The sequence below is a fragment of the Anser brachyrhynchus genome (assembly GCF_964034855.1).
Source record: "Anser brachyrhynchus genome assembly, chromosome: 3".
NCBI classification, from domain to species: Eukaryota; Metazoa; Chordata; class Aves; order Anseriformes; family Anatidae; genus Anser; species Anser brachyrhynchus.
In genome coordinates, this window is record NC_137696.1 from 3,621,588 (window position 1) to 3,641,603 (window position 20,016).

Consider the following 20,016-nt stretch of genomic DNA (forward strand, 5'->3'; position numbering starts at 1 on the left):
GACTGCATGGATGAACAGTTTGCTTTTCCTTAATTTTTATTTCTCCAAATGGAAAAGCAAAGTTATCTTTACAGACTGTAGAAGCTCCTGCTTCCATGCTGCATGAAGGGTGTGTGATCACAGAGGACAGCTGTTCACCAAGGAACGAACACCAGTTAGATATGAAGGTAAAGGAAAGGGTGTATGAAGTAACCCAGTGAAACAAAAGAGAAACAAGATACAGAAGAGAATATGTACTACACGTTTTTTTTTTTTTCTTTCCCATCACCACAAACTCAGAAAGCAAGTCTGCATGCAACAAGAACACAATAGGAAAGTATTAATTTCACTTAAAAAAATCCCTGTGATATGAACAACTGTTGCAATCCTGGTCCTCAGTCCATGAATTAGTCATATGAGGCCCCAAAGCCTAGTACCGAGATACGTAAAAATCTAGATCATGAATCATGATCTCACCACAATTATTGTGCTCTCTAAATTCTCCCTCATCTCAGACCACTTATTTAGACCCTTAACAAGAAATTTCCAGGATAGTTGGACAAAAAATAGACAACTTGGATGGCTCGACTCCCCTCTCAATGGATCATCTGTCTCTGGTTTCTCAGAAGTATTGTCTGGTCAAGAAAAATTCTTGGTCCTTGCTGCCAAACAGACCCCTGCAGAATCATATAAGAGAATCCCCAGGCTTCAAAGGTTAAGAAGTTTCTGCAGGATTTCAGGAACTGGGAGTCAGCCTGTGCTTATAATCCCAAGTAATCTTTAAAACTTCTTCAGAAAACTACTTCTGTTTTTGGTGAACTGCTGCACAGCTCCAGGGGCTTGCCTCCGATGCATCTAGCTACTTCACTTGTTTGCCACAGAGGTAGGTCTGATATTAAGACTGCTAAGCTACCATCAGGGTCTAGCATCTTTAAAATCCGAACTAACATTGCATTTGGAAAAAAAAGTCAATAAATCTCAATTCCTATGCATCTTCCATAACATGTAAAATAATAATGCCAAGTAATAAAACCCTTATGTGAGCAGCCAAGTGATGTTGCACAACAGCACCTAACTTCAGTCTCATGACGAACTCCCACAGTGAAGAACTTCCCTGGATTGATGGCTGACAGAGACCGAAACAATCAAATAACCCCCAAAAGAAATGAGAAGCATTAGGCTGTTTCTATTTAAAAAAGAGCCAGTTCTCTCACCTTGGACTCCTGCTCTTGTTGAAGTCAACAGCAAAACTCCCATTGACTTCAGCAACAACAAGGTCATGGTCCTCCTGTGCTGCTGACGGGATGAGAGCATGGCCATAGGTCCTGAATTTAAAGAAGACAGAAATCAATAGAAGCAGCCTACAGCTGTCTTGTTACATCTCCCCAGCTACTAACAGACTCACATTGGAGACTTCCACTGCTTCTTGCTTTCTGGACAACACGTTCCTATGCAAGTATATGATATATGTTAGGCTTCATCTGGGCTCCCGCAGGGGTTCGAGCTGCAGCACCACTAAGATAAACGTGCCTTGCCGGTGCCTGGGTGCCCAGCTGATGAGCTTGTTCCTTGTATTTTATATGCAACCCACTGTGAACACAGCCAAATATAAAGCCCTCTTATGGAGCAGCTAATGTCAACAGCGGTGCCTGCACCACACGATTTTATAGATCAGGGAAGTCCAGCTCAAACACTTCCTACATTGCACGGAAGAGGCATAAAAAGTCAGAACAGATGATGACTACAGTCATTTTGGTATCCGTTTCCATTCATGAAAAAACTAAGCACAAAGCTTGCCCTGAATATGTCCAAATACAAAACTACCTTGTCTTTAAAAAGAAAATCAAAAAGAAATAAAGGCCATCTGCATGACTATTCATACCAGAAAAACGCAAGTCCTCTCTGTAAGTATACATACATTGCATTCATACATATACAAATGAGAATCTTAACCTTCTGCCTTACAAAGAACTGGATTAAGTTTACAGGAATTTATTCTGTTTTCAAATGTGTTTTAAAATCCCTCATTAAGCTTAGTGTTTCCTTTGCCTGGCATTAAAAGGAAATATTATAAAACCAACAGCACAAGAGCATTGCTGACTGCAATCCAGAGATACAAACGTATCTTTACATGACCAGCATCAACTATCCTTGGCTTAAAACAAAGCTACAACACCACAGCTGCTTAACAAACGAACGCTTAAATATGCTTTCACTGAACTTCAGCATAAACCATGCAGCATGCATTTTGTAAACTTTGCACTGTGGTTTTAATTAAAGCCAAGAGTCCAATAAGCTGCATTACTTCTCCTCCTTTTTTCCCCTTGAATTTGTCAGCTCGCTCTCTCCCCGACTGTAAGCGAAGAGGCAGATCTGTCTGAAGCTACGGCCAAAGCCAAAAATCAAAGCCAGCTCCATTTCCTGGGATGGCTGCGAACACAGTTTGCAGCGAGGAAATACACCCACGCACATTACGGGTGACCTTGGGAGCATCAGTTCATCGACTACGCTTCTGGCAGCTGAAAGTTGGATCATCAAAAATCCTCCTGAACATGGAAACACACACAGTGCTGGCAGAGAGACAGAGAGCCAATACAGTCAGCGAAGCAGGGTTCAGAGAGGAAGCAGAGCCTGTGCATACAGTAAGAAGCCAATCATGTTTCATTCAGCTTTGGAAACTGGCAGAAGCAACGCAACGTTTACCTGCCACGTTTTTGCTTTCTGAGAAGACTTCCTACATAAGCACCACAAGTATAAATACAGTTACACAATACATGGCAGCTGGCAGAGGGCAGTTTTACAGAAACATATTAGCTGACCTGGAGAACTTTTGCCAAAAAAAATTTTTTTCACCTCCTAAACAATGACGACACCCTTCTAGTGTTAAAATGACAACCCTATATAAAAGTTTGCAAAACCTTATCCCCTAGATAATTCATGACAGAGCAATAGAAAAGCAAAAATTACGTGACTTTGAATGTACTGACTGCAAAAGCAATCCACGTTAAAGGCAACATTCAGAATTTTCAACAAGCTGCAAAGGTGATGTGAGAAAATCTGTCATGTCAGGATGCACACAGAATACAATCCTTTAACTGATTAGAAACAACACTGAATTTTTTTTTTTTTACAAAGCTATTAATTAAACGTTAATCATTCAAGTGGCAAACTGCTTGCATCTTTGTCAAGAAATTATAATATATTGCCCAAAACTTTTAAAATTCCATTATTAGCAATACCCATCAACAAACTTGAACTTTCAATCAAACACTGTCTACAGAGGAGTGATGAGGCAAATTATGCAATGGTAATTTAACGATCAATCCTTGTCATTTCAGGATGACAGTACTATTTGGTAAAAAGCAAAAGGAAAATGGATTGAAGTGCTAAAATAAAGAGTCTTTGTTCGTCTGAATAAAACATTTGTAGCTCTGGTCTGAGAGGTTACTTTCATTTGCAGCCAGTTTGATTTGCCACTCATCTTCCTTTGGGAATCATTCCGTTTCAAGTGCATTAAGAGATGATTTATTTGCATAAGCCAACAGAGGGTTATTCTTCCCTCAAAAAAAAAACAGAGAATGACATTGCTGTACAAATGAAAGAAAATGTTAACAACTTCTGAAAGTTCTCATAGGTGATTAGCGGAATCATGCCACGTATCACAAAGTGATCAGTGCCAACATGGCATATATTATATTTTAAGTACAGTTGCGCTTTTGCACTTTTTCCCCCAGCTACTAATAAGCTTATTTTTGAAGACATTAGAAATACTTGCTCTTCAGTAGGACGTTTCAAACTGAAAGCAGATATGATCCTTCGTTTAAATCTTTCCTTCTTTATATACAATTTGGAAACAAGTAACATCCCTACTAGTTTATTTTGTAACCTGTCTTGAAAGAAGAGAAAGCGAACCTGAAGATGTTCTTGGGCATTATTACGTTGTTCCCTGTTTCTGAGGACAGAGTTGCATCGTGGCAAGGCACAAAGGCAGTTGTCACAAATCCACTGTTGCCATACCTCCTGTCTGTGGATGTCACTATTGCACTTTGTAATTACAAATATTAAGGGTGACATTCTGTCTCCTGCAGCAGAGGATCCCTCAGCAGCAGCCTCCAGCACACTCTGGTCTTCCTTTAGCGGAGCTGGGCACGCTCAGCGGCTGCCTGCTGCGTAGTGCTGCTAACCCAGCACAGAAACCCCAGGTACTTGCTCCGTGCCAAACAGGCTTTGCAAGTTGATTTAGCCAAGAGGACAGCCACAGCCTTCAGCTCCTCCTCGTCTCACCATTTTAACACATCACTCCATACAAACAAATGTTTTCCTGAGTCAATTCCATTTATTTCATCCTTTCAGCTTACAATCATGTGCAGCAGTGTGCCAAAACAAACCGCAGAGCCAGCGCATGATTTGACTATTAGCTTTATTCTGACGCCATCCGTTCCCCTTCTCCTATCCCACAGCTCCCCAACAAAGCCTCACCTTACCCAACCAGCCCTTGACAACCTCAGATAAAGGCAGTTTTTCAAGCACATCCAGCTGAAGGACTCAGCGGAGTAACACACCACAGAGCCCTCTCATGCTCAGTGCAAAAAAAAACAACAACCAACCACAGAAAAAAACTCTAGGTGACATGTTTCTGTTGAATAATTTAAGCAATTAATGTAATAACTTACTGTAATGCCTCATTTTCCCTCTGAAGAGTTGCAACACTGCTCATGCTGTTAGAAGCTAAGACCAGCTCCTTGAACTTCACTGGCAAGCCTACAAATGGCAGTGCGCAGCACTGTGCCAGACAGGACTATTAACAATAACCTTCAGAGATTTCTGTTCGCCTTATTTCTAAAGGTGCTGGCAACTCTTTTTCACTTCGCCATACCACGCAGACCACTGCTCCTTTCCAGAAAAGCCCAAGGAAGGGAGCTCCTCCTTTCAAGTAAGGGCTTCTGTATTCACCAAGTCTCCACGTTATGCTCGTACATCCTTGAGTAAAAGGGGTAACATTGCTTTTTTCCTTTTGGTTCCATAAGAAAAAGCACTGTCCCATCACCCACTAATTACTCTAAGGCTGTTTTCCATGGAAGAGGACAAAGCATATCATCTTTTCCCTTCTCTCACCAGGCCACAATGTGACCAAGTCCGAAAGGCACAGGTAAAAGCCTGAACCTTTTAAAAACCCAACTCTTTTGTAAAAAAGGTAAAGGGAACAAAGGAAAAGGAGTGGGGAAGTGACAATACTCAAATCACAGTTGCCACCTCTTAACTCATCCAGCACACAAGCCAAAGCAATTATGGAGAGACATATGTTGATTGCAGTAAAACAATTACTTACATTCTGTGCCTATTTTAAATATTAAGTGCTAGCAGTGTGTTGTTCAGAAATTTAAAAGCCCCCAAGTTTTGGTTGCAGAATGTGTGAAGAAACCACCGCATACGGAAGAAAGTCAAAACCCAATGTTTCTTTGTTTGTATGCTGAATACCTATAATATTATGTAATTGAAAAATGATGATTTAGAACGAGCTGAACACTGCAAGCAATTTCCAAGCAAAATTTGGCATCAAGGATGACCATTTATATGCTGAAGTCTGATTGTACACTAAAATATGTAGATGCATAACAGCTTATCTTTAAAGATAATATACTGCACACAGACGCAAGTACTGGATCTAATTTAACAAGATTTGTGGTTATGAACACATGGACACCAAAAATCCAGCATGAATGCTAAGTTACAGTCCAATGCAGTTCCAGCTGGCTAAGATATAAACATTTCTTCCCCAAACTGCAGTTGCTAGTGGAATCAATATAGTAAATTTGATCATACCTACAGCAAATGCTTGCTGTATATTTTACTCTTTCCTAAAGGAAATGCATCAAAAACCACCCAGCCCACTAGCGTCCTTTTAGCTTCACTCTCTCAGCTAAGGGGGCGATTTGTGTACCACGAAACAAGTGGTGGACCAAGCACACTGCAAGTCTGAACATGAAGACCGACTGAGTTTGGTCTCACCCTCATCCCATCATTTAGTGTGGCACGTACGTATGTACATATGTAAATCAGTTCCTAACAGGAACTTGAGTAAAAACAGAATGTGGTGTTGCAGCAATAAATGTGTACCCAGGCAGTAATGATGCCTCCTCATTTGCTCATATATGGAATAGGCATGACTGATACATTAATGTGTCTTAGTATAAAGAATCATTAGTTTGCACATTTGAGTCTGCGTTGAAGCAGAATTCAAAGCATTACAAAGACACTCTGCCCAGCCAAATGAATATCACATGGATCTTCTATTGGGGGAATCCTTTTCCAGAGAAGTAATGACTTACCAATTTACATTTAAGGTCTCTCTGTTGGTATCACTGTAACCAAGTCACAGCTTGTTCAACATTAAGCCAATCACAGCAACACCAGCAAAGCCACAACACCTGATCTTTGATATTAAGCTCCTGGCTATTTCAATAGGGTTGGGTTTTTCTGGGTTGCTTTTTTGACATTGCTGCTGTTTTGCTTTTAAAAATACTTTGTTTTAGTAAGCATTAGGGTATTTTTGCAAGGTATCCATGCTGGTATCAATATCATCAATAACTATCAATATCAACTAGCAATGACTTGAGAATCATTGTTGCCTATAGAACCAATTAATTTGTGTTGCATACTTATAAAAGAGACCCTTATGTAACAGTGCCTAACCCACATTTAACAAACCAAAGTTAAATATTTATAAACAAGACACATTGAAAGCACAGGAAATCCTTATGGAAGATATACTCCAATATGATTGACTATTCATGTACAGAGTATGACATATGATGGAAATGAATAAAAAGTAAACAACGTACTCCATTACTCCCAACATCTGCAAAGCCTATTTTCAACTTCCTAAATTACACAGATGTAACAGCATGGAGCTCTTAAGCCTCAAGTGAATACTGATGAGATTGCATTTCTGGTTTTGTGATCCTGAAGTGAACAATTAAAGAACATACATTCTGCACTGCAACTGAACTAGTACAGAAGACTAGTATTTCTCTTTGCAAGGCCATCTGACATGCACATCTGAGACAAATTAGGAACTTGACAGCAGTTCACAGAGAATATCATATCTTTTATATATATATAATTTTAAATAAAATTAAGCAGATTGCCACTAACTCAGGTGTTTAACAGAGGTGTTATAATGAACACTGAGATTTTCTTCTTTGCAATACTTATCATCTGACATGAATTAGCAGTCAGAGAAGTCTATGTAGACATCAAGGAATAGCAGAGACTAAACAAATGCCACAAATTTCAAAGGTGACTTTGAAAGCTCTGGAAAAAGTAAGTTCTTCAATCTAATTCTTCCCTCGCGTGCTTCCCTATATGCAAAGCCTATTCTGAACTATTCTGTCCACTGACCTCCAAGATCACATCTCACTTTCCTGCCCGAAAACTGCATCATGGCAGATGCTAACGGGATGGACATTCCCTGTAAGCTCCAACATGAGCATATTTGTGCTGGTGACAGAGTAAATCCTGCAGTAAAACTAGGGCAGGCCTTTACCAAAAAACATCCTTCAAGCGAAAACGTGCAAACATACTGACACCTATATGCATCTTTTGATTGAGGTCTTCACAATCTGAGGACTCCAAAAACAGAGAACTGTTTCACTCTAACCTGCCTTATCAAGTCTTTGTGACACTAAGAATAAGGTAGTACTGGGAAATGATTATGTTCAGACTGAACTTACTCCCTGTTTCTCATTACTGAAAATGGACTCTACTCCTCTTACTTCTCCTCAAAGGCTCTAAACAATGAAACTATTTTACAGATGTACTGCTGGCATCAGGACTGCTCTTAAGAAACCTGGGACTAGCTCTGCTTCACCACAGTTGTTCCAAGTGGACTCAGGTGTAGCATATTCTTCCTCTATTCCTCAGCTTTCCATCTGAATAGGACTGTGAAACTGCAATAGGTTTTGTAATTCCTCTAATACAGTCAGAAAAAAAAGGGCACTACAGCAGAGAAATAACTTTATTTTATTTTTTTAAACTTTTGGCCCTAAATGCTCAAAATCAGAGCAAAGCATGGCTTTCACCACAGTGGCCACATGTGAAGTATAAAAGAAAAGGAGTTACTGAAAGACAGGGAAATGCGAAAGCAAATCAAGAGAAAAAAGAAAGGGAAAAACATGGGCAACTTATGTGTTCCTTTGTAACAGAGTCCAGACTCAAACACTGGTAAGTAAAATCTAGATGAAGAGGGAAAAAAGACTCAGTAGAAGTAAGATTTCAGGAACGCCTGGGGCTCAAGACCATACTAAGACGTTGAAGTTAGATGTCTCTAGAGCCTTCGATGAAACACTCCTACAAAAAAGTTCTACTGCTGTCTGTTGTTTTGAGAAAGCAGTGGAGTGGTTGATACAATGGCATCAATAGCCATGGAGCCAAGTGACTACATTAATAACCTTACAAATGAGCAGTATTATCCATTGCAGTTAAAGACCAGTGCAACAGCTTCTTAATTGCTTTGTATCTGAGATCCAATGACAACTTTGACTGGCAACACAACCGCATCAATTTTTTAATCTCATTTTCCTTTTGCCATCATAATCATTGATTCAGCTCAACACTGGTCCAAAGATAGATAGATAATACCAAAGTTAACAGAAAGAGCAGAAGTGCCATCTTAATAAGTACTTAGCTCTGTAAGCCTTTCCACTTAAAAGGAAGTAAACAAAACCCACAAAGACAATGCCCTTTGCTGCAAGAATCCTTCCAGAACTACATGTCTAAATAAATATGACAAGAAAATCCAAAAGCTTTTTATACAAAAAGCCAGACTAGAAATGAAAGTTATTTACTAAAAAAAAAATCACTGAAGTTCTTCATTGAAATAGATTTTAGTGCTGCAGAGGCCTTAGTGCCTACAGAACACTACAGGACTCTGCAATCAAAGTCCAGAGCAGGAAAAAAACATCAAACATCCTTTAAACCTGTGCAAGTGGGTTTTGCTTTTTGTGCGCACTCTTTGTTCCATGCTTCTGTGTGCTGTTTGCCTCTAAAATATAATGCAACCACGATGTCATTTAGCATCAGAGCTCTCAAAGCCTGGTAGAAACACTATTTTCAATTTCATCTGGGATTATTATTTGGAAAACATTTAGGGAAATATAAGGAGGCCAACATGAGACTCAGATCTAGAAGATGCTGCCAATTGTCTTCGAGAACAATCTCAAAATCTTCAGCTCAAAGCTACTTGCTTTACGCTTTTCACTCTTTTTTAGAACGTTTTTTCATTGTCTGTGCCCCGTTTCTATAGATATATTTTTCCATCCAGGGAACAAGGAAGCTGCTGCTTACTTACTTAGGAAGTGAACTTCAAGGCTAACAAGAAAAATCAACAGCTACTGGACACAGCAAAAAGTACAATCCAAGCACAGAAGTGCGCTAGAGATATTTTCTAAGCAACATCTCCATCCTGTAAATACCAATCGCAGCCACGGCGTAACAGAAGCCTCAGTGTAGGTTAAGGAATCATGCTGAAAATCCTACACTGTCGTGGGTCTGGGTCCCCCATGGGAGGATGACAGAGGAGACAACCCTTTGGGAAGAGGTGCATCTATGCCATCACCGCCTTTTTTTTTTTTAAAACATGTTTTACGCCTCACGTGGTTTTGAGCAGAAATGCTGAACCTGAGGATAGGTCACCATGCTGCACACAGATGAAGACCCACATGAAAAGTCATGAGGTGTCCTCAAGTGTAAAAACATGATAATGACAAAACTTCATTATTTTTTTTCCCCCATAACTATTTCATGAAGCAAACTAAATATTTTCTGGGTGACTTGATAACAAGGTACGTTGTTTTGATGGCTGTGTCAAGACCAGGACCCTTCTGCTTCACAAACCCACTGTGCACACGTGTTCTTGAAAAACAACACACAGCGACACATCTGAGAAGGGGCCTGGTCCCTTTTCCAAAGCTTGTAACAAGCTGATGAACATCAAGTTCACCAGTAACAACAGGGAAATGAAAATGCACCAAGAACGATTCAGCGTACAAAACTAATGGTTAATGTTCAGAAAAATGTTGTTAGCCCTGCAACATTACTGTCGAAGGAAACCACAAAATGAAAATATACAAGAGGACCTGCTAATTTACAGGGAATTAAAATTCCTGGACAGAGCACAGGGAGATGTTCTACTTGTCGCCTTTTTATTTATTTTACATATTTGATTACAGGAGTGGGAACTTATAATTTAAGTAGTTTCATGAGCAAATTAGACAATAATGTTTTATTCCGTGAGTCATGCATTTCATATTAATGGAGAAGTTCCTTTTAGATTTTAATACAATCTGTACTGCAAAAGAAATATTATCCCAAAAGTGTCCACAGTGCTGCTTTTGGAAAAGCAACTTCCTGTTAATCTTCAGTGACTAATTACATCTGTAAATATTGCTTCAAAAAATAAATCCTAAAATGTTTAATACTGAATACTCACTGGAAATACCCACCAGGAACAGCAAACAGTTTAAAAAGGCATAGCAGAAGCAAGCAACTGGAGTACCTAGGCAGTACAGAATTGATAGAGTATCCCGCTTTGTGATGGAGTGTTCCACAGATTTATTTTTTTAAAATGAAGGCGCTGTGTTATTATGGATACCCAGAGGAATATATTTCAAGACAGGTATCTAAGTACGCTTTCAAAACTGTAATTACACGATTTCCACGTGTAACAACAGTCGGGAGTCCTTCCAAAAAAGCAAGCCAAAAAAACACGCTTGAGTTTGTTACAAATGCACCTCTATTACCCTGCAAACACAGAGTTGCTGGAACTGAAACCAAAGGAGGCCCTCTGAAGTGTCCATCCTGAAGCACTACTGTCCCCATGCCGCACGCCAGGCTCCTATTGTTACCTTTCCTGCTGCGCTGTGGTGCAAGTAAAACACTACTAGTTCATTTACAGCACGCCTGTCAAACCAAACCCGAAATGCAAGCAACAGCAACTTTATTAGCACTTACTGATCCCAGGGGTGATAAATACATTTGTTTACTTCTGTGTGAGCAAAGCTGGTGGTGAAAAGGAAACCGATCAGACTGTTAAGTGGCTAAAACTCACATTAAAAAAAATCAAATGATAATATAATCCCAGGAAATTGCCAGGATATAGAGACCCAAAGTGCTGCAATACCCATGGCCATGCTGGCATCTTGCCAACAGCCTGAGGGTCAAAGCTATTCTGTATGTATATTTACATAAATTTACATCTGCTTTGCATAACAAGTAAACATCATATTAAATGCACTTTATATAGGGAGCATCCTGAACTAGCACAGCCACTCTTGAAGGAGCACAAGGTTAGCACTTCCCTTCTCTGTTTTTAAACTTCCCTTGTTTGGTTATACAATGCAACCACACGAGAAGACTCAGGTCCTTGGTACAGGAAAGTTACTCCTCGGCTAACAACGTTTAATCCATAGGTGGAAGAGGAGTGGGACAATGAGCAGAGATACACTACCTATTTACTTTTACTAGCCACTAGCAGTGCAGATCCCTTTCTATTATGCTTGACCAAGAATTGAGGAAATTCTCCACTGCTTTTCTCCTTCACTCACTCCTATTGCTCTTTTCCATATTCAAGCTGAGGGTTCAGATTTTTCCTTCCTGCTTGCATGAAAGCTCAAAAATCTCCTTGTCCGATGTTTTAAGTCATAGAAAAACCTTTTCTCCGAGCCCACATGCACAGAAATGCTAATCTTACTCCTATGATGCTGATGGCCATACATGATAACATACATACATGTCGGAGGAACCAGAAAGCATTTTCACAATAAGATTAAAACAAGTTATCACAAACATTTTCCTGGAATAAAAATCTTCTCACGTTACGACACACAAGCACAATCAATTCATCTGCAGCTACCATCTGAGTAATTGCTTCCAACTGGTTTTGTGGGAGGTTTTACCCTGAAACTATCTGAATCCAAATGCCAGTCAAGCCATGCAAAAAAAGGTGAGTCCTGTTATTGCTTGCAAAAGGAAAGAGCTAAATGTTAACTACACATACTATTTTCTTTAAGAAATACAACACTTTTTGCTTCATTTCTAGACTTTCCCTCCCACCTAAATTCATCTCATGTTATATTCAGTCAGAGGTTCAGGATTGGATGGTTTCAAAGAGCCATCCAACTAACTCAAATGGAAATTTCAAACATCAGAAAACATCATATTATTCCTATATTATTGCAAAATAGGAACTAGTAATCTGGAAAACTTGCACAAACAGCAAAAACAGTAGGGAAAGAACCGTGAATGTGCTTTGGACTACACCCCCCTACCTTCCCCACCAAAGATCTGAGCTTTAGCTGTTCTCCCTGACTCATTTGCATGTTTGGGGAATGCCTCCCAACTCTGTTATGTTAGATACTTCTAATTACGGTTAAAAATCAAAGTCCTGAACAAGGCCCAGTCATACACAAGTCAGGTTTCCTATTGTCAGGTCTGCCCTCTCTGAACACGTTCTGCCTTCTGTCCCGAAAAAGCAGACACCGAATGCCAAATAAGCATTACAGCCTTCAAGATACTAAGCCCTGGCTATCATTTTCCCTTCTTGCTCCTCTTTCCTGCAAATCTGTCTCATTTTGTTTAGAGATTCCCTTGAAAAAGCTTATGTTTCCACACCACCTTTCACTTGGAAAAACAGTTCTGTGACTAAGTCAAGTCTCCAAGGAAATCCTGTAACAACAAGCCACAGTTAGAAGGAAAGAAGTCAGGAAATTTTGCATGGCAACACATTTTGTGTTTAATCTTCCAAGGAATTCAGCTAAGACAATCAGACTTTTTTCCTTCATTTCCAAAGACAGTTTCAGACATCATCTGTAATAAATTGAAATATCTTACTTCTCTGAACTGATGGCTGCTGGGGAATGAAGCCAATGCGTCTCCACACAAAACCACATGCTTCGCCATACTGCAAACGCCATCCATCTCCCTCGCCCCTCCAGTCATTTTTCTTCTTATCTGACCAGCTACACTTCTCATCAGCATCAACTGTCAATTTGTACAATCAAACTCAAGCTGTATTACTTCAAAGTTTATAAATCCCTTATGCTTCCTTACAATCTCTGCGAGGCATGAAAGTGAGATTTGTCTGGACAAACAACATGTTCGCCACGTTAGCACAGTTTGGCTCGAGACAGCAGCTCATCTTTTCACTTCCAGTCTTGCATTTTAAAGAAAACGTCTTAATGCAACTGGCAGAGTCTCACAAATGCAGCAGTAGCAACAGCTAAGATGTAATTTTCCTTTATGTTGAGCCACGTAAATGACGCTTAATCTGGGTACTTATTTTTCTTCTCAACACTGCAACTGCATGCAAGGAGGGGGAAATGTTTCCTCAAAGGGTGATAGCTCGTGATTTTCTTCCTCTACGCGTATATTCATAGCAAGAGAGACAAAGGGCAACCTCTCTAGAAATTTAATCTTATGACGACCCATTTCCATCCATGCTTGATGGTACTGGACAGAAACCAGTCACCAGAGCGGTGCCCGCTGCAGTGACATGGGTCTCACTGGGAGCAGTACCAGCAATGCTGGATAAGCTGCACCAACACAGTGGGGACTCTCTATCCTTCTGCATCCTGCGTTGCTGAAGTGCTCGAGATTACCTGAGGTATTTTTATCTGTCTGGGGGAGTTATCACAGAATTACAGATCACATTCAAGAATAAAATATGGCGCAGTCTGATTGGCATAAAAGCCCAACAGACTGTTTGGGGAATAGTTTGTTCTCCTAATGTTGACGTTATATCATTTGTTTTTGGCAGCTCAACACCACCGACAAATTTTATCTTATTCGAATTGTCATGAAAAGCTTAATAACTCTCTATTTGGCATATCTTTTAGAAGAAAAAGAAAATAGATACATTATTTGTAAAGCAACATATGTCTGATGACTTTGATCTGCACTGATGCAACGCCCTTCGAGGATAAAAGCAGAGCTTTTTAAGAGGAGGAGTCATATGAATATACACTTTCTAAGCAGCCTTTTGAAAATATATTTCTACTCAATTAGCGCTTACAGCGATATCTAATTTTAGATAATAAATCACTGAACTTTGTTGTCATGCTACAATCCTCTCCAATTAGAGCAGAATTTATTTAAAATGTTTCCCCAACACGTTTTATGTATTTTCTCTGTCTAAAGCTGTCTGCTTCACTATGTTAATACACAACTATACACAACTGGGACTGAAACCCAGGCTAGTTGTTCATCTTCAATTCCCACAGAAAAAAATGAAATTATGGAGGGACATTGGTTAAATACGTAACAGAGCTATAACCTGACAGGACGCACATTGTACCTCTAGTTGCATGTCCTATGCCAGAACCTAATTATTTGATTCATTCTTAGGTATAATGGCTGTTTCAAGATTTCTGATTATATTTAATCTGATTTCAACTTTTAATTGTTCATTATGCAAATATATTTAGACCAGTTAAATGAAATTCAGGGTTAAGGGTTTTGTTTTGTGCATGTTTGTGGTTCTTTTTGTTTGTTTGTTCTAATAAAGACTGTAAAAGGACATGATAAATAATGTTCCTGTGAAGGATACAATACAGCCACACATGTGCTTGGCATTCAAGTTTACACAGATGCTGACCCTTCATCCGGGTTATCCTTTGTCTTTCATTTTGGTCATCTGGACCATTTCCCCAGACTGTTTATTTCAAAGCCAAAAAGCACTTAAAAAATAAACCCTGACACATTTCTCTGCTATCTGTGGCTGTGCAGTTTATGCATTGTGCAAATGAAGATTACTGTGAATATGTACCAGATCAAGAAGTGCTTATAGAAGTGGATCAGCACTTGAAAAAAAAAAATGGAGCTCAAGAGAGTTTTTGATGGTTAGAGGACTGGTGAATCGAAACTCTTCAGAACAATTATTTCTTTCCCAAACACAAGTAGGTTCTCATTAAAATTCAAGCTTCAGTCATAAAACCCCAAACATCTAAAAGAGTCTAAATCCAAATCACAGATATGGTAGGCCTCTCTGACCGTAACAGCTGGATGAGACTTGACAGCAATATCTAGCAGCAATATCCAGATTCTCTTTACTTAAGAACTCATAAAGGAACTGATTTATAAACACATACTACTTTCGCATTGTATATTTATGCAGTTTTATGAGTGCATGTCATGCTAGCTGTTTAATAACTGGATATAGTTATATCTGTATCTTCAATTTGGGTTGAGAGGTTTTTTTGGCTGTTGTTGTCCTGGTATCATATTCCTCATCTTTTTGTATCTCTGTTTTGTTACCTGGGATACTGAAGTCAGAGAATTGAGTAGCCTTACAGGAGACCAACTATGTTGTTTGATTGATTTGAGAGAGAACGAATACATCATTTTTTGAATTTTTATGCTGACACTAAAAATGCTCCACTGATTGTTCCTTGCATTTTGCCACCTTTCTCTGAAATGCTGCCATACCATTTCCTGTGTGGCATCTCTTACATAGACATCTCCTCTGATCAACTTCAATCGCTGTTCCCAAAATTATCTTCTGATTGTTCCTGATTGTTCAGTCAAGTGGGCAGGAAATCTCTTCCATCCTTTTGCATATACAGCGAAGCTATAAGTTCCAAAGTACGTCTTCAAGAAAGCATGCTCATTTCACTCATCAATATAACTGATTCACCTGAAAACATTAGATGCCATGTCAATTTTCCCTGTATTTCACTCCAAGAGAATCAATTATATTTCTAAATGGCATCTTCCTCATAGTCAAACGCTTTGCATTCTACAAACCACACGTTCACGGGTGTGCAACGAGTAACACAGAAGTCTGCATCCTCTACAGCTGCCTTACAGCTATTTCCAAGATTTCTTTTGAGTTGACATTGTTTTACTGTACCCAGCAATATGCTATAATGGATTTTGATTGCATTTGCCTTTCAATATACGTTGTGAACATGCTATTTGATCATATTCTTTTTTTTCCTTAAAAATACTTTGGAAGTTCTGAACTTCTAGTCATTATATACCCCAGTTGTTTTGGGGGAGAAACCCTCACTATTCAGTTCCTATTTTCACAGCCATCACAGAGCACTTAGGTCTTAGTTGAATAAACCAATTGCATCGTTTTCTATAAGAAAACTCATCAAATTTATATTTGGGAAATCACAACACTTGCAGTACTTTTTTCCATCACAATTTCTTCTGCTGCATTGTTTGCATTACCACTTCTTTCACAAGAATGTCCACAGCCAGCCAGTTCATTTGAATCAGTTGTGCAGCTCCTCTTTTTGTGCCATTACTTTTTCCATCAGCTCTTCCACTGAACTTTCATTTCAGGATCAATAGACTCAGTTTACTGCAATGCAAGACTTTCCTGCCATCACAATGTCATTTTAGTCACATTTGGTGGCTTAAACATTCAGTTTCATTCGACGAAACTCAAAATTGCTTAGCAGGTAAGATATGAATACAAATTATTATTCATAATGTATCATTAAAAAAAAATAAAGTTCCTAAGAGGAAAAAGTTGGTAGCTGTGCCCTACAGTGAGAAAATGGATTAATCTCTTGCATTACACTAAGCATCACAGATCGCTCTTACACAGTAGCTTTGAGTTTGACCAAATCTAATCATGACTGATGCTACTACCTCGAAAGCAGTGAAATTCAAATATGAAATTTGAAACCTTTATTATTCTACTCTTTACATGGACTCTCTCTGCATCACTAAAATGATACAGCAGAATTTTCCAAGAAGCCAATCTGATTATAGTATAAATTTCTCAAGAAACTCAAACCTAATCATGAAAAGCAATGGCACTGGAGAAAAATCAACATATTAGAGTCATCTGTAACTACAGTATAACTGGAAAAATTTAGCCTTCGCTTGCACAGAGATTTTTTTTATTATTTTTGCAACTGTTCCTTGTGTGGAACAATCAATAACATAATGTGCTTAGTAAATCATTGACAGTTAAAAATCTAATTGGAAATCCCACCTCACTCACAGAAAAAAAGAGCAGCTAACATACACAAATGCCTACTAAAAATCAATTGCCTGAAAACTAATAGGGATCCATTTAGTTACTGGAATGGTTCTGCATTGATTTCTTCCCTTATCTTTTGTATGCGAGAGCGTGAGCAGAAGTACATCGAAGACACCGCTGCATATTCAAAATTGTTACTACTTCTATTACCTAGGAAACACGCTGATCACTTTTTTTGTGTGTTCTTGTTAAATGAAAGTAAAACTGAATTCTAGCCCTGCAGATGCATAGGCTTAGGTCGGTTTGTTGGAGGTTGAAGGAATGCATTAGCGAGAAAAACAACCCTCACTTACAAAAAAAAAGCCCTGGCTTCTTTGACATGAGCTTGCATTCAAGCTGATGCTCGCTGGCCTACAGTACAAAGCCATCACCACTTCCCCATGGCGTGGCTGCATTTTCCAGCTGTACTGCTCCAGGTGGACAGGCACACAGGTCTGAGTGGGCACAGAGCTGGATTTAACCTTGTGCTCATAAGGGTCGCACGCTAACACTGCCCTCTGCCCCCAACACGGCAGCAGTCCACGTGTGGACATGTTGAGCTGTTTAACTCTGTGTCAAAGCTTCAACCTTTTTTGACGTAGGCCACCAGATCTGGCATTCATTGCACAAACATGATGTTTGTGCTTTCCCCAGCAATTCTATTTCAAGTGATCAAGAAACAGAGTACAATAGCAAAATATTAAAAACACACACGCATTGACATGCGATGTTAAGGCTACTCCAATTTATCATGAGGCAAGGTGATGTATTTAACCAAAACTGGGAAAAGCATTCCCTCAACAGTCAACAAATTAGTCAATCACACAATGAATCACATTTTTGTGAAAAGGATTAACAGAAAACTGTCCTATAAAATGAACTGCAAAGTCTTCTGACTCAACACTGCTGTTATGGCCCAGCCAACTTAGATTTCAGAATAAAAACCATGAATGAGGAAGGGAGGACCAGAAGCTATATACTCCACAGTGCTACAGTCCCTTAGGATGCAAAATTACCTTGTCCTAATACCATAAACAGAAGTCTTGGCTGAAAAACAAGATAGAAACCATGACTGAATGAGGCACAGTTAAGTGATCACAAATCATACTGAATTTGATTTTAGTGGAATGTCACGAAAATAGGAATTAAGTATATATAGCTCCTAGTACCTACAGTCAGATTTAATTTTAAATGCCTGCAGCTACAGAAAACAGTAAGATAACAAATGTCATTTCATAGAGAACGTATCTCAAAATTTTGAAGTTTTAAGCAGCTCCATCTCTCAATGTATTTTAGAAACCATTTACACCGAGTGAAAAGAAAACCACACCAAAAGCCACTGGGTTTGCTGCCCACACTGTATTTGAGTCAGAGATGATATACTTCACGCTCCAGATAGTAGATCACTCTGAGATGGCAGTGTTTTAATTTGGAGTCAAGTTAGGACAACAAATCACAGTAGGGCTGTGCAGAATAAGGCTGAAAGGAATCCAGACCTGAAACCCTCTGCAAACTCTTCCCCAGGCTCCCTTTTGGGGCAGCTGTTCACTGATACTATCTTCCCAAGTCCCCCACAGCAGCCAGCTGCTACCTGGAACCCTGCTGTTTCTGTAGCAGACATCAGCCAACCGTGTCACTGTCTTCAAACACCCAGATCCACCAGAAGACAGAAAAATAGCAAAGCTTATACCTAAGCAGCACCACAATGGTTTCCTACAGAGCCCTTTTAAAATACAGTAAAGCTGCAGAGTAGACCAGCAAGAAAAAACTTTATCCAACTTAAGCACAATTCACGGTCACTGTATTTGAGGATTTTGAACTGCATGATTTTAATAGCAGCTCACTGGTATAGCAGCACTACACTGAGTTTCCGTGGACTCAAGTCTCGAATCTGTTCATTGAATTTCACTCCCCCACAACCCTGCATACTGGCTCCACCTGGCTAGGGGACTTCTCCTTGTCTTAGGAGGTGTTAGAAACCAGCCACCTAAACGAGACATAACACTTGCCAAAGCTTTCAGACACGCTAGGGCAGTAAACTGCAAAAATAATGCCGCAACAGATAAACTGTGCTCTAACCACGAATCCACCAACAGCTCCATCTACAGGGAAGCAGAAACCTGGAACTGTGAAGCCTCCTTCCCTGTCATGAGCAGCCCACACAACCACCTTCCTTCCCCTAGCACCTGCATGCAGTTCTTCTGATCACCTCTCAACCCATGACCTCCGCAGATCTCTGCGTGCCTTCCTTCCCTGCAGAAAGTGGAAGGACCTAACCTTTAACTGACAAACACAGAAGTGCATTCACTGGTTGACATCCTACCGGGAAGTAGCACTGTTAGATACCAGGGAAATAAAAGTTGTAGTGCTGGAGAGCTGTACATCTAACCCACCCCCTGTGGGCAAATCCCTCAACTACGGATGAAGAGCTCACCGTTTCTAAAACCTTGCCCTGTTCTACCTCAGCTCTCATAGGGGACCTATCAAGGTGGTAGCTCATACATACCTAGTGGCAAGCAAACAGCAGCTTCTCCACCCAAAATGTCCCTTCTAGGTTCACGCAGCAGCTGCAAAAACATGTGTTGGCCAGCCCCACTGATGTCCTGCCCTTGGCAAACACTCAAACACAGGGAACCACTGGGAAGTAGGGAACAGCCAAGGGAGATGCAACAGAATGGGGATTTATTTTTTTTTTAAATAACAATAAAAAAAGTTGGGAGGGGGGAAAATGAGAAGACTGTAAGGCAGAAGAAAGAAAAGGGCATGAGAATCTGGGAAAGTGGTGAGATAAGTGAAGCACACGAGGGAACAGGCTGTGAGGAAGATGTCTCGCCATCAGCACATAAAACAAGGCTCCTGCTGGAAGACAGTTGGGAGCAAATGACCTGCAAGAAAAACAAAAATGCTGCAAGACAAAAAGAGCTCAGTCACATGTTAGGAAGCAGAAAACCTTCCCAATCCACAGCTACTCCGGTGCTAATAACTGAGAAAGCATCTCACTAAAA

The 20,016-nt window shown here is 39.8% G+C and overlaps 1 protein-coding gene across 10 annotated transcripts in view; it reads right to left on the reverse strand.

Annotated features, from left to right (window-relative positions):
- The window catches only part of MACROD2 (mono-ADP ribosylhydrolase 2), an 861,442-nt gene that overhangs the window by 395,107 nt on the left and 446,319 nt on the right, over positions 1–20,016 (reverse strand). The gene's annotated exons all lie outside the window — the stretch shown is intronic.